Here is a 13,723-nt window from a genome sequence, read left to right on the forward strand (position 1 = left end):
AGCCCCCTGCCTGGGGACTTAGGACCATGTGACCAGCGGGGACCCACCACGGGACCCCGCTGCTTACCTTTGTCCCCCTTGGATCTGGCCATGGTCCGGAACATCTGGGGTCACCGCTAGCGGTGACCCCAGATGCTCACCAGCATCCCCCGATCGGTACCGGCGTTCTGGTACCGGCGGGGGTGTAGGGAAGACAGCATGGACGTCAGGACTGACTGTCCATGCTGTACATCCAGATGTGTAGCCACAGCTGCACTGAAGAAGCTTCAGGGGCTCTTCTAGCCCCCACTCCGACAGGTGCACCCGACGCCGGCCGGGCACCAAACTAAACTGAGGTGCCTTGGCCCGGGGGCGGGGTATAGGAGGGGGACCTAGTGCATCCTGGGAGGCTGAAAGCTTAACTCTTTGGTGCCCTGCGACTGACGTCACACCTATACCCCCCCCCCCAAGGTATCCTGTGGATACCCTATGGACCCTGAAGTAGAAAGAATAGTTTTTCTAATGGGCTTAACCTATCTGAAATCAAATGTAAATTAATTCTCTTATTGTGTTGGATTTTATGTTGGATTCTTACATATAAAAAAGGTATTAGTGCCTTCTACCAAAGATTCAGTAAGAAGTGGTTAGGTAGCCTTCCCTAAATATTCCTCTTCACTCAGGATTGACACTATATAGATTTTATAAGTACAGCGGCACCAATAGATTGGTGGCAATTAATGTGCGCCAGACGGAGCCATTCAATTATTTTTGGCGGCCCAAAAACACCGGATTTAGACACGTAAAGTGGATTAGAACGCCCAAAACAGAGACTTTTAGCACATCTCTGTTCGTCACCTCAGGAGGCTGCGAGCAGAAATGTTGACCCCCACAGGCAATTGATCCAGAACGGAACAATTGAATCGCTCTGTTGGGTGCCCATTACCGAGCAGCACACTGAAAACAACTGAATTCACCCCTTTCTGTATAAACTCTCTGATCTTGTTACATTCTCAGTTCTATCTTTGAGCTCAGTGTCAGAGCTGCATTCTGCTATAATTTATATCATTGTTAAATGAGTACTCATATCACTGTCAAGTTTCCTACCTATAATGCTGATTTTCCAAGCAGTTCCTCATAGATATTGTGTCTGAACAGCTGCTGCTGTAGTCATTCTGGACTATGATAATAGCACTAGCTGAAAGCACAGACCTCACTATAATAGCACTAGCTGAGATCAAAGACTGCATTAGCTGAGAGGAGACACTATTAGACAATCTAGAGTAGGCTCTGACACAAGGACACCTGAGCCACAGGGAAGTAGTAATTTATGATTACCCTTTAGTTATCCTACATAAAAAAGAAGTTGATCAATGCAGGTAAATTTTGAATGTAACCTGAGATAAGAAAACTCTAACATTTAGCTATGTCACAGATAATATATACTAATCAGACAATACTTCTAGAACTTCAATACTATAGGATTTCCCGCTAGGCTGTTTCAGCGGGGCGCAGCGCCCTGCCCCATTTCTGAAGGGCAGAAAGCACCCTGCCCTCCAGCGCGGCGCCCCGCTGAGAGCATGCGAGTTCTGTCTCCACCCGTGGGTCGCAGTGTCCCGTGGGTGGCCAAAACGGCGGCGAGGCGATCACAGCCGGTGAATGGATGCCAGGCGCACGCGCCCGGCATCTATTCACAGTGACTGCAGCGCTTGGGGACTGCCCGGCATGTCCGTAAGTGCCGGGCACGCCCCCCAGGAGTGACGAAAAGGGGGGCGCGTCGTAAAGACGCCCCCTTTTCTTTGGCCACGCACCCTTTGTGGCTGCACACGCCTTTTCTTTGGCCATGCCCCCTTTGTGTCCGCACACTGCCCCTTTTCTTTGGCCATGCCATCTTTGTGGGCGCGCGCAGAAGAGCCCTATCTCTAGGTCCAGCACCCAGGCCCGCCAAGAGCCGTGGCGGGCCCGGGTAACAGGGAACGTTGCCTAATCGCGGGAGGGGTGGCCATGCCCCCTTCGAAAAGAAAAATAAGATTTTCAGCGCTGCGAAGCGGCGCTGCACGCTGGCGAGGGGTGGGCTCTGAGCCCCTCAGCCCGCGCAAAGCCAGGGGGGTGCGATCAGTGTGATCACTCCCCCCCCACAGGCATAGGAGACTGCTGTGCTTAGCAGCCACGAGCAGTCTCCCACTGCAGCTCAGCACACGCTGTGTGCTGGGCTGCTTTGAGGGAGGGGGGGCGGCATCGGACCCGGGCCCCCACCGGGCCCCTCAGGAAGCCCGGGCCATTTGTACCCGCTCCCCCCCCCTCTCGGCGCCCCTGCTGGCACCTTACCTGCTGCTGGACCTAGAGTGAACACTAGAGAGGCCAGGTAACATTGTACCATATAACAGTTAAATTGTCTGCAACAAGTATTTTATGTGAGGGAATCAATGTCAAACATTAGCCAACCAGTATGAGAAGTATTATTTACCACAAAAGTGGTAGTTTCTGTTGGTCAGGTGATGTTAGGAATGACTAGAAACGTAGTAATTTATTAATTTGCAGAGTAAGCATTTATGCTTAAAGTTGTGCCACTGCTTGCAAACTGAGGGCCTGATTCAGCAAGGAACGCAGACGCTAATACGCACGCAATTGGTTGATGTTTATGCTCTGCGCATGCATCGCAGTGCGTGAACTAGCAATTGCGATGGGAACTGCAATTGCTGAGGCTACGCAGACCCAGAGCACAGTGATTGACAGGAAGTGGCGTTTGTGGGTGGTGGTAGGGGGCTGGGCAGGCGAACGCAGGCGTGCCAGTACGTTGCAACACTGTTGCAGGTGCGTGCATAAATTATCCAATGCATGGCTATAAGCAGCCAAAGCCAGATAGCCTGCGTGGCTGGTAGTAATTTCTGAGTAAGGTCAAGGCTTGTGCAAGTGTGCAAATGGGTCCGATGTTACTCGATAGTTTCGCTATGGATGCGAGTAAGTGGGCGTCCTTAGGTTAGGATGCGATCGCAATGTGAATGCAAACATTAAAATAGCACCACTGCGGTGCGTGCGTATAAGCAGAATTGCGATACGTAGTGAATCAGGCCCTGAGAAAGTAGCCATTCAGTAGGCTAATCCAATATTCATTAGAATTCATTGGGAAATAGTGATGTAATTGAGACACAAGGTGTTTCAATGGGGTCTTCTGTTTCTAATGAATGGATAGGTTGCATCCTAATAGGCTCATCTTGCAAAATGGTTGCCTCCGTGGCCGTTTTTAGGCAAATAGTACACTTTAAGCATTATCTATTAGTAAAAACATTTCATAGTTAACAAAATGGCCCTCCTTACATCAACAGATGTTCTCGGAATATGACAGGTGTGGTTTCACTGTGATGGTAAAACATGCTTTAGCCAATCATGTGTGTTCACTGGACATGCTTTAGCCAATCATGTGTGTTCACTGGACGTACATGAGCCTGTGTGGTATGGAGTACGAGACACATGTTGCATGAACATACCCTTACTGTTTTTCAGCCCCATCTACTCCCTCTACCACCTCTTGATGCCCTTCATGCAAGGAGATGCAAGTGCTACTATTTGTTATACATGAGCTGTGCCTGAGCCCTATTTGGATGATATAGCCAGACCCAATTTATGATAATTATCCTGAATAAGACTCTCTGGGTGAAGGACACAGTGTGCTGTTCTGAAATGGCACATCGCTTCCGCCGGCATCACAAGTATCCCCTGGAGGAAAGCTTGCGGTGATAGTACTGCCGTAATTGGCCGATATGTGCTCGGACGGCATCGTCGGACATCACTTTGAATGGATTCTGCCCCATAAAGATTAAAATGATAAGCAGGTATAATAGTCCACTCAATGAAGGCGTTTTTACCAATGTCATCTGTCAGCGTTAAACATTATTAAGGGCGCCTCTAAACAAATATGCATAACTAAATGTTCCACTGCACTTTAAGCTGCACATATACAAAACGAATTTTACAATCAAATTAGGTGCATTGTCAGTATCATTTAGGAAATAATGTGAAATCATCCTAAAACACAAAATATGTCAGCCCAAAATGATCAAACACACTAGAAGGACCCCATAGGGTCTGGCTTTCTGGTCAAATGGCAGGATCGGTTACAACTGCATGTGAGTAGCTAAGCTGAACAGAGATGGGGGCAAAGCAGCTGAATCTGCCCATATATGTTACAGCCATGGAATCACCCATTGGTCAAATAATTTGAAACATATAATATTATTTTCAAAGTGAAAAACATAGTATATCTGAAGACAATCTCTGCTGACAAGGCAACTGCATGTGAGGATGGTTCAATAGTCTGTAAGAAAGAGTATTTGTTTTTTATAATTCTGGGAACTGAGGTTTAAGGGAGGGGGTGCTGCCAGCATGTAAGGGCAAATTGAAGTGGAGAAAGAAGAGGGGGGGGGGGTGGAGACCCTCTTTTGCTACATAATAATATGGAGTACCCGAATCATTTGTATTTACAGTGGCGATAACAGCAAAAGTTAGGTATATTTAAGTGTTTTTATTTTATTGAATTAGTTATTTATTTTTTATAACTAGAAATCCATTTTCAAATGTCACTTGAGGGCTCATACACAAATGTGTGAAATCTGTTAATGTGTTTTATATCTGCATAATCCAGAACACTGCATTAAAATATGAATTGTTTCTTAAGGTGGGTACACACTAGAATGATATCGGACGATTTGCCGTATTGGAACAACATTATCTACATCGTCTAGAGTGTGCTCACAATTGCGCGCTCCCACGGACGACATACAAGATTGTTTGACTGACCGTGCTGCTAGGTCAAACAAACGATATTGTGCATGTGGCAGTGCATTTTAATGAGGGACGGAACAAGGTATTGTTCAGTCGTTCATTAAATTGTCTTGTGTGTACCGGCAATCTGTGATGGTCCGAGGCAAAGGGAAATCGCCCCGACTATCAGCACGATTGCCGGTCGTCCTAATGTGTGCCCACCTTTATTCTGTAAAATTACACTCTACATTTAAAATGTTACAATTCACCTTGACCCATTTATAAAGCTGTAACGGAAATGTCCTCTGTAATACGTGTGCGCAATATAAAGAACTGTTAATAAGTAATGCACATTACCAATACAACAGGGTAAAGGTGCAAAGTAAGTAAAAAGGATTAAAGGTGCATAAACACCTACAGATATATCTGTTCAATCTGTCTGGTGGGAAGGAAAATCTGGTCTGTTTTCCAGTGTTTGGTATAGTTATTTGCTCCCATTCATTACCAGATTTTCCATCCCACCAGACGGATTGGACAGAGATATCTATAGGTGTGTACGCAGCTTAAGAAGCATCTAAAGTGTGTGTACATTTTTCACGGGGTTTAAAATAAAGTCATACCCTGTACAGCTATTAATACCCCTCAGGGAAATGATTGTAAAAGTCACAATGAAGGTGACTGGGAAAGGCGAGAATGTGACAGATCTGCTCTGGTGATAAACATCATGTGCCTTTACTGATAGCCTACCTAAACTAAACACAGAATTCTTCTGCCGCTTATACAACAGCACTAATGGCTACAGAATTCTATAATACTGATCTTATGATTGCACTCTAACAGGACAAAGTATTACAAAATGTGCTTTTAATGAAATGATTGTTAAAAAAAAATAAACTTGAAATTAATTTACAGATGTGTCCTCATACACATCTGCTAACTGCCCTTTTCGGCACGCCATGTCTTATGCGGCTTTTTCCCGACATATACAAGTGTCGCATATCAGATTAATCAGTGCAGTCTCCTAAAGCGGTTTGTCACATCAGTTTATGACTAAGACGCATTTTTGGGCAAAAACAATGCAAGCCTAGTCGCACGGGACCTGGCAGCTCACTCACCCCAGGTGTCTTGCGCCACATGACGTATTGACGCTAGGTGTATGAGGACACATCTGTATCATTAGAAATACAAATACGTGATTGGTAAGTTCGTAACAATGAAAGTCCATCCGTTAGAATTTATTAAGCATCCAGTTAATGTAATAAAATATAAAAGTAGCAACTAAATGAACCCAAAATGAAGTACCAGGCGAGTAATTTATTGCCAATAAAATAGGCCGCGGAGCCTTAGCCCCTAGCTTCTTCCTGACTAATGACTAGTCATCCCCAGCACTTATTTCTGTATTATACCCTACAAAGCTTCACCTTCAGATCTTATGGAAGCTTGGGGGGGAAACAAAATAAAGTGGAGAAGTTGCCCGTAGCAACTAATCAGCTTCTAACTATAATTCATCCAGCAGAGTCTATAAAATGACAGTCAGAAGCTGAATTGTTTTATCTTCCCCCATTTTCTCTCTCTTTAAAGTTTGAGAAATCTCTCTCCTATCTTGTTCTTTGCTGGAAGCAGCCATCTTCTGCATCAAGCACAACAAGTTGTAAAATGCAGAATTGCATTGTGTGTACTCAAGTCTGACACTAAGGTATATTTACTAATGTGCGGGTTTTTAGAAGTGCAACCAATCAGATTGTATTTAACATTTATGTAGCACCTCCTAGCTCTAGAAGATAATAGCTAGAATCTGATTAGTTGCTATGGGCAACATCTCTACTTCTAAAAACTCTCATTTTAGTAAATATAGGCCTGCATTTCAAAAGCTGGTGAAAAATCTGATGAACTGTTAGATTTCCTTGTTATACAGTACAATGTAATTCCCATTAACATGCTTGCCTATATGTTACGGTATAATTTTTAAATGCTTAACTTCTTGCTGAGGGACTCATAGCACAGTACAGACTCCCATTACATTAGGCCCTACCGCCACTCACTTCTAAGATTTCTTTTTTATAAGTCAAGAAAATAGAGGGACTATGGGGCTGCCGTTATTTCAAATAACATATCAGTGTTGTCCACTGTTGGCTTCTTGAATGGATTCAATATTTCTAATAATTTATTCAAGCTCTATAGATCGGGCCCTGTTTTGATTGGTCAGTGGTGCCTGCACTCTGGTGAATGGTCGGTGCAGTCCAGCAAATAGGGTGCTGGGAGAAGTCTAGTGATTATACCAGCTCTAAATGCTGTAGAGGCGCAGTACAGGTTAGCACGGCCTGTGTTTCCACTCTGCTAGTTAGTGCATGGGTGGAAGGACACAGCCTGGGTACACACATCGTTGAGTGTGTACCCAGCTTTAGCCTGATTGTCTATCTGTGGTGGATATTGCGGTACCTCTGCTTGCCAGTCAGCAAGGACAGGGGATTGGCAAGCTGGCCCAGGGTGTTTACTGGTGCCACCAAGTTGTCCCTCATTGATGGCAGAGGGATCTGAGAGCAGGGGGCACGCATACGCCCTCCACCCGGATTTCGCTGGGCATCATTAGAGGCAGTGGTAGGGAAATGCTGTAAATGGACGGTGGGGCTTCCATCTGTGCAAGTCAAACGCAGACATTTTAGAAGATTTTAAAAAAATTAAAATTAGATTTTATATATGAGTATAGCAAAGTGCGCCTGGGCACGTGACCTATTTGCAGAGTAACCAGGGAAGACACTGGAGTCCGTAACTTAATACATGGTATAATGTAAATAGATGTATGGGAGGACACTGGGCCCTGGGTGTACAGAATGTTAAGTTGCGCAGCAGAGGTGCTGGTGGTCCACACGTGGTACAGCTTAACCAGGTCTTAGGTTTATTTAACCAGATGAACAGGTACAATAACAATGCTGGAGCAGCCTGGGCATTGTAGTGCGCAGCAGGATGGTGTATGCTAGTGGCGCTATGCCCCTTAGTAATAGTGGTTGTGGCATAAGGTACTTGCAGTACTCGTGGGGCTGTATGTGGCTCTTATGGCTGGGAGTCTCAGAGGGCATGTCTTGTCTCCTGGAACACCAGAGAGGTAACAAGCGTCAAGAGGGCGCACATGCACAGTAGTGCATGTCAGAGGTCAGGCCTCCTGCAGAGCCGCGGCTGGTTCTAAAGCCTGCCAGCACTGCTGCAATATGGATGAGGCAGTGCAGGAGCATTCCTCGTCCAACAGTACGTTTGTTTGCCGAGTGCCACACCTCCAGCATTTACACATTTACTACGTATAGGGGCATATCAAATTAGGCACAAGTTTTACCGCAAGAGGAAAGCTCCAGGTTTAATGCCTGGAGCTATTCAATCATTGAGGGGTCTATTTACTAAGCATTTGAAAGTGATAAAGTGAACGGAGATAAGGGGCACATCCACTAGCAGACATAGAAATGACTGCACGATTACGACATTGTAATCGTGCAGTAGTTTCACAGTCTGGTGCTGTGCCTACACTGAACGTACAGTCATTCAGTGTAGGCACATCAATCATCCCCTAACATGCTCAACCTGATATTATCATCAGGTTGACCAGCATGTTCGGACGATGATTGATGTCGGAAACAACCAGCGGGAGCGCGCATCACTGGTAGTTTCCGACATTTACATCCCAGATGTGTGCCCAATTACTGAACGATATCACAAATTACAATGTCGTAATCGTGCAATTGCTCTGTTATCGGGTAGTGGATACGCGGCAATAAAGTCCCAGCCAATCAGCTCCTGTCATTTTTTAAACACAGCCTGTGACATGGCAGTTAGGAGGCGATTGGCTGGTACTTTATCTCCATTCATTTCATCTCCATCCAATGCTTAGTAAATAGGCCCTTTAACCATTTCCCTGTGCGGTAAAACCTCTGGTAATAAGCGGTAACCCTTTGGTTCCAGAATCGAATGGGTTTCCCCACGCATGAATTACCATAGGTGCATTTTTACACTGACTTTTCCTCACAGCTCCTGAGGCTGCAAGGAAAAGTGCACCCTCCGGTAATAAAGTGCACCCTCTGGTAATGCGTAGGGATCGGCTGCTATTTGAATCGGTCAGCGCTGAGAATCAGCCGCAGGATGTATTTGTCTAGGATAGCATCCACTGATTTAAAAGGAACTATTTGGAGAATTTAGGAAACGTGTATTTGTTTGGTATTAGCTATATTTTCTTTTATCAAAAGCCCAGAACATAAAAAATATATTTAAATCAGTATGCTGCCAGATTTAAACACTATTGTTTCTGAATTAAACATAACCAATATAAATTTATCTAATAATAAATAGATTCGCAATGCAGAATTCTATAAAAAAAAAAAAAAAAAAAAACATTTTGCGATTTTTACGGTGGCCAATAACTGAGCAGGTTATGGATGGTGCTCACACAGGAATATGTCAATGAAGCTAGTTACACAGGACATGCCTAGGGGAAGCACCCATCTGTCTGCCCTATGTGTACTCCTATAGCACTGTGTTATACTTACTGGCTGCTGACGCTCCTTACTGACGCTATTATATAGGGGATAGAACTAGCTGCTGCGTCCTTCTGTCCCTCTATCACAGCAGCAGCATGGGGAGGAAAGGGAGGACACTGGGTTACTGCACACAGACTCTACACACAGGAGACGGTGATTGGAGGGTTTTCCTGAGTGAAGGAGTGATCAGCCAATAAGCAGTTCAGGTCTCCGCCCGGCTTTGAAGCCAGTATTAACTGTTTGTTGTTTCCATTCCTGGTCCTGTACGCTGACTGACAGGGCTGAAGACCAATAAAATGAGGCGATGATAACAGTGCGAGCCACCATTGGCTGTTGTCTGCGGCTGTACTCTGCATCTGTGAGGGAGGAGGAGGAAGAAGCAGCTGACAGACAGACACAGAGGCCAACAAAAGAGGGAGATGGGGTAGATGTGAGCTCAGCCATGTAAGTGCCATAGGTGTGTCTGTCAGTGTCCCTATACCGTGCAGGCCATATACATAGCTCGTACCCTGCTAAGGGGTTGATAAAGGATGGGTGGGGGTGGTATATAATGAATGTCATTGCTTCCTCATAACCGTGCACATTGTAAAGTGGTTGCGTGTAATAGTGCAGTTATTTCTGTTATATAGTCTCTGCATCACTCTGCACTTGGGAATATGGTGATTAAATAAGGCTGGATAGTAAGAAACAGCAATGAGAGGGCCCTGACCACTGTTTTATAATATATATGGGGAAATAGGACTTTGATGATGTATGAGGTTATATGCCAAACATGGGTGCAGCCAGACTGCAATGGTCAGTAAGTGCTTAGTAGGTTGGTTGGGTCTATAAAGAGAATAAATCATACTTGCTGCCTTTTAGAAGGCTCTCTCTGGAATGGTCACGGAGGGGGTAATTATGTCCGAGATGCAGGGCGCCGCCGTCACGTTATCTTGGCTCTATCCTTGCTGTACAAAGCCAAGATTTGCAGAATATTGTAGTGATGGGTGGGGTCACAATGACCTATGTAAACCACATAATCAAACCCCCAGGCCACTCACTTTACTCATAAAGTAGGGATTGACATCGGAAGCCAGCATAGAATGGATGCCAGGCTTCTGACATCAAATCAAGTGATGCACATTGACCCTGAGCGCTGATATCCGCCAAATCAAGTGATGCAATGGTGAATACCAATCGCATCAAAACCATTCAACCATCGATGGTTACTATATGCGCAGAAACAGTACGCTGAGCTGCGGACACCACTTCCGCGTGTCCCAGCGGCTTACATCAGATGAGCATCAGAAAGATGCATCCAATGGCTGGCAATCATTGAAAACCCACAATTCGTTGGAAAAAGTGTTGATCGGATCAGGAACATTGATGGTTGCTTACCACAGTTTCTGATATCCATCCCTATCAGGAAGTGGACAGAGAACCCAATTGTTTGTGTATATCTCCATTGGGTACTAGCTTGAGCAGTCTCTGTACTGTGGGCCTGATTCAGACCTGCTCGCAAGCGGGTCGATGGAGGGGCACGCGCGGGGTGTGCAATGTGCAAGCCCCGGAGTGAGTGAGAAATTCACTCGCTCCGGGGCTCGCTAAAAACGGGGCGGCTGTTGATGTTGATCGACAGCTCGCCCCGTTTTGTAGGCGGGGGGGCTGAAGGAACGCCTGCCGTTTGTGGGCGGCCCTACTGACATTACCAGTGATGACATTAGTGAGCTTCCGGCTCTATCACCCACAGCTTAGCGAGCGACCAGGAGGCTGGCTTTTAAAAAAAAAAAGGCGGCCCACCCTTTCAGAAGTCTCAAAGAGCCCCCTGAAACTTGTGGCTCTCCCGGAAAGTTGGCAAGCATGGAATAGAGGGTTAATAATGGGGTTATTCAGCAACTTGCCCAGGGAAGGAGCTTCAGGGAGCGTTTGTTGTAAAGTCTTGTTCTACCAGTGAGAAAATTCCACAGAATGGGTGCAGCTAAAAAATGTTTCTTTAACAATATAATACAGAACATTTTTTCAAAACAAGAGTTTTCAAGTTTAAGTTTATGCTCCCTGAATATTTCTTCTACGTCTATTAAACCTAGTTAACCTTGTAATTTCTTGCTCTATAGTACAAATTGATAAAGACTTATTGTTTTATACATTTAAATTTAATTGTTCTTCCATGACACAACACAGACACCGCTGGCTGCAAATGCTAGTTGGTTTTGAAGTAATTTGAACTAATGGGTGCCATTCCCATACTCATACAGATGTGTCCTCAAACGCCTAGCCTCAATACGCCATGTGGCGTGAGACGCCTGGCGCGAGTGAACCTCCAGGTCCTATGCGATTCTGCTAGCACCGAGCGTCTTTTTCGTATCGCAGGCAGTGCATCTTAGTCACAATGCGACGCACCACGAGACGGCACTGACTAATATAATATGCGACACTTGTATATCTCTGTGCGTCTGAGTCTGTAAATGAAGAACGGAACTTTGCGTGGAAGAAAGCAGGTTGCTGCATTGTAGCACTTCATATACAGATGCAGACTCAGTCGCACGGTTATACAAGTGTCGCATATCAAATTAATTAGTGCAGTCTTATGGTGGGTTTTAGTCACATCGCGTTGCTCCATTATCGGGCGAAAAAGAAACTCCGTGCTAGCAGAGTCGCACGGGACCTGGCAAGCCGAGAGGGGCTGTTTGACGTGACTGCAGTAATAGTGTATGAGGACACATCTGTATATAAGCTTTTACAAGTGATAAAATAATTTTTAAAAAACTAATAGTCAAAGCATGTCTATTGATGGCAATCTGTAAAGATTCCCATTCCCACTATGGGCCGTATTCAATTAAACGAGAAAAGACGAAATCGGCTAAAAAGTTACGCCTGTTGCCGCATTTCGCCTGTTTGCGTCTTATCTCCAAAGTCAATTCCAGGACGTTTTCGCCTAAGCGGAAAATCAATGCAGTGGAATAGGCGGAAAAGTTTCTCCAATGAATGGCAGGCGGAAAAAAGTGCAAAATCTCTATTTTGGGGTGCAAATGTGGGGAATTGATTCAGGACATTTTGGACACCCCCCACCCCAAAGGGCAAATCAGCCAAAAATAAATAAAAAGATTACCTCAGAACACCCCAAAAAAAGACGTGTCATTTTTGGGGTGAAAATGAAAAAAGTGGGAGGATAAGGATAAAAAGTAGCGAAATAGGTTTCTTGGGGGGGCTGTATTGATGGTATAGGTGTTTTTGGCATTGCAGGTGCATGCAGCAGGTGGATGTTTCAAATTTTTTTAAAAGTGCACTTTAGAAACACAAAAATATGCTAGCACCCAGTTTCAAGTACCCCAAATTTGACAGGACTTTTTCCCCCCAAAAATACTATGTTTTCTATTATTTTTCACCACTTTTACAAATATGCTCCTAGAAAGCTTTTAACACAAATTAAGGACAAAAAGTACTTTTATTACGGCTAATAGTACACATATGTAATGATTTCCAATGTCAGTGCGTCTTATTTTGGGGTACAGACTGATTCCCCCAATCTAATCAGTACTTTCTGCCTGTTATGCATTCACCTATTTGCGTTTTTGCCTGTTCTGCAATTAAATAGGGCGAATCGTGGGGATGCGCATGCCGCAAATTCGCATCCCAAACAGCCGAATGCGGCAGTAAGTACAACAGGCAAAAAGTTTCCTACTTTTTCGTCTAATTGAATACGGGCCTATGTGAGAATATTGTGCTTCTGCTTCCCGCACTTATTTACATTTTCAGCAGTCTGGTTTGAATTCATTGATGGTTAATGTATTTTCTAACATATTTTAGATCAGTTCATTGTAATTGGAAAATATATTAAGAAGACACAAGGAAATGAGTAATTTTGACAAATAGCAATTCATTACAAATGTAGGGACTTCCTTCTAATTATTCTTTATTAATATAGCGCTTTTCTCTCACTAGCGGACTCAAACCAGATAGTGAGGTAGTCATGTCCAGTTTAATTTTTATTTAATCATTCACATCAGTCACTTCACCACTGGACCTTACAGACTTATGCTGGGTACACACTGGTGACGGTCGATATATTGGCCGATCAATTGATTGGCCAATATATCTGCTGCCCGTCGGCCAGCCGGTTCCAGATAGGTGATCGTCGTTCAGTGTGTATGGACGACCATCATCTACAGATATACAGTACCTGCAGTTCACTCGATCTGCAGATATATTTGTCAGCTGTGTACCCACGTTTAGGGGTTTCCCGGGCAGCTCCCTGGGGGAGAGAGTTGGATCGCCGGGTCGAGTGACCCGGCAATCCAACCCAGGTAACTAGCAGGGTTTAACACAGGCGTAGCCCGTGAAACCCTGCTGTGAGAACAGCGCACTCCGGGTCACGATGACCTGGAGTGCGCTGCTAGCCGGCCGATTGGTCCGGCTTCAGTGGCGCTTGGAGATGACGTCATCTCCAAGCGACCACTTTCACTCCGCAAAAGCCGGGTCTATGCAGA

General features: G+C 45.0%; 2 protein-coding genes across 7 annotated transcripts in view; one reads left to right on the top strand and one right to left on the bottom strand.

Moving 5' to 3' along the window:
• KYAT3 (kynurenine aminotransferase 3) overlaps positions 1-9,380 on the bottom strand; it is an 82,415-nt gene extending 73,035 nt beyond the window's left edge. For 2 of the 4 annotated variants that reach the window (XM_088482212.1, XM_088482213.1), the window contains exon 1: positions 9,267-9,380. The gene's annotated coding sequence lies outside the window, so the exon portion shown is untranslated. The remainder of the gene's footprint in view (positions 1-9,266) is intronic. The other 2 variants (XM_088482210.1, XM_088482211.1) reach the window with 2 other exon arrangements.
• Positions 9,381-9,606: 226 nt separating this feature from the next.
• Positions 9,607-13,723, top strand: part of LRRC8B (leucine rich repeat containing 8 VRAC subunit B) — a 75,173-nt gene continuing 71,056 nt past the window's right edge. The window contains exon 1 of one of the 3 annotated variants that reach the window (XM_088482215.1): positions 9,607-9,701. The gene's annotated coding sequence lies outside the window, so the exon portion shown is untranslated. The remainder of the gene's footprint in view (positions 9,702-13,723) is intronic. The other 2 variants (XM_088482214.1, XM_088482224.1) reach the window with 2 other exon arrangements.

The sequence above is a fragment of the Taudactylus pleione genome, unplaced genomic scaffold (genome assembly GCF_031769625.1).
Source record: "Taudactylus pleione unplaced genomic scaffold, aTauple2 ptg000017l, whole genome shotgun sequence".
NCBI classification, from domain to species: domain Eukaryota; kingdom Metazoa; phylum Chordata; class Amphibia; order Anura; family Myobatrachidae; genus Taudactylus; species Taudactylus pleione.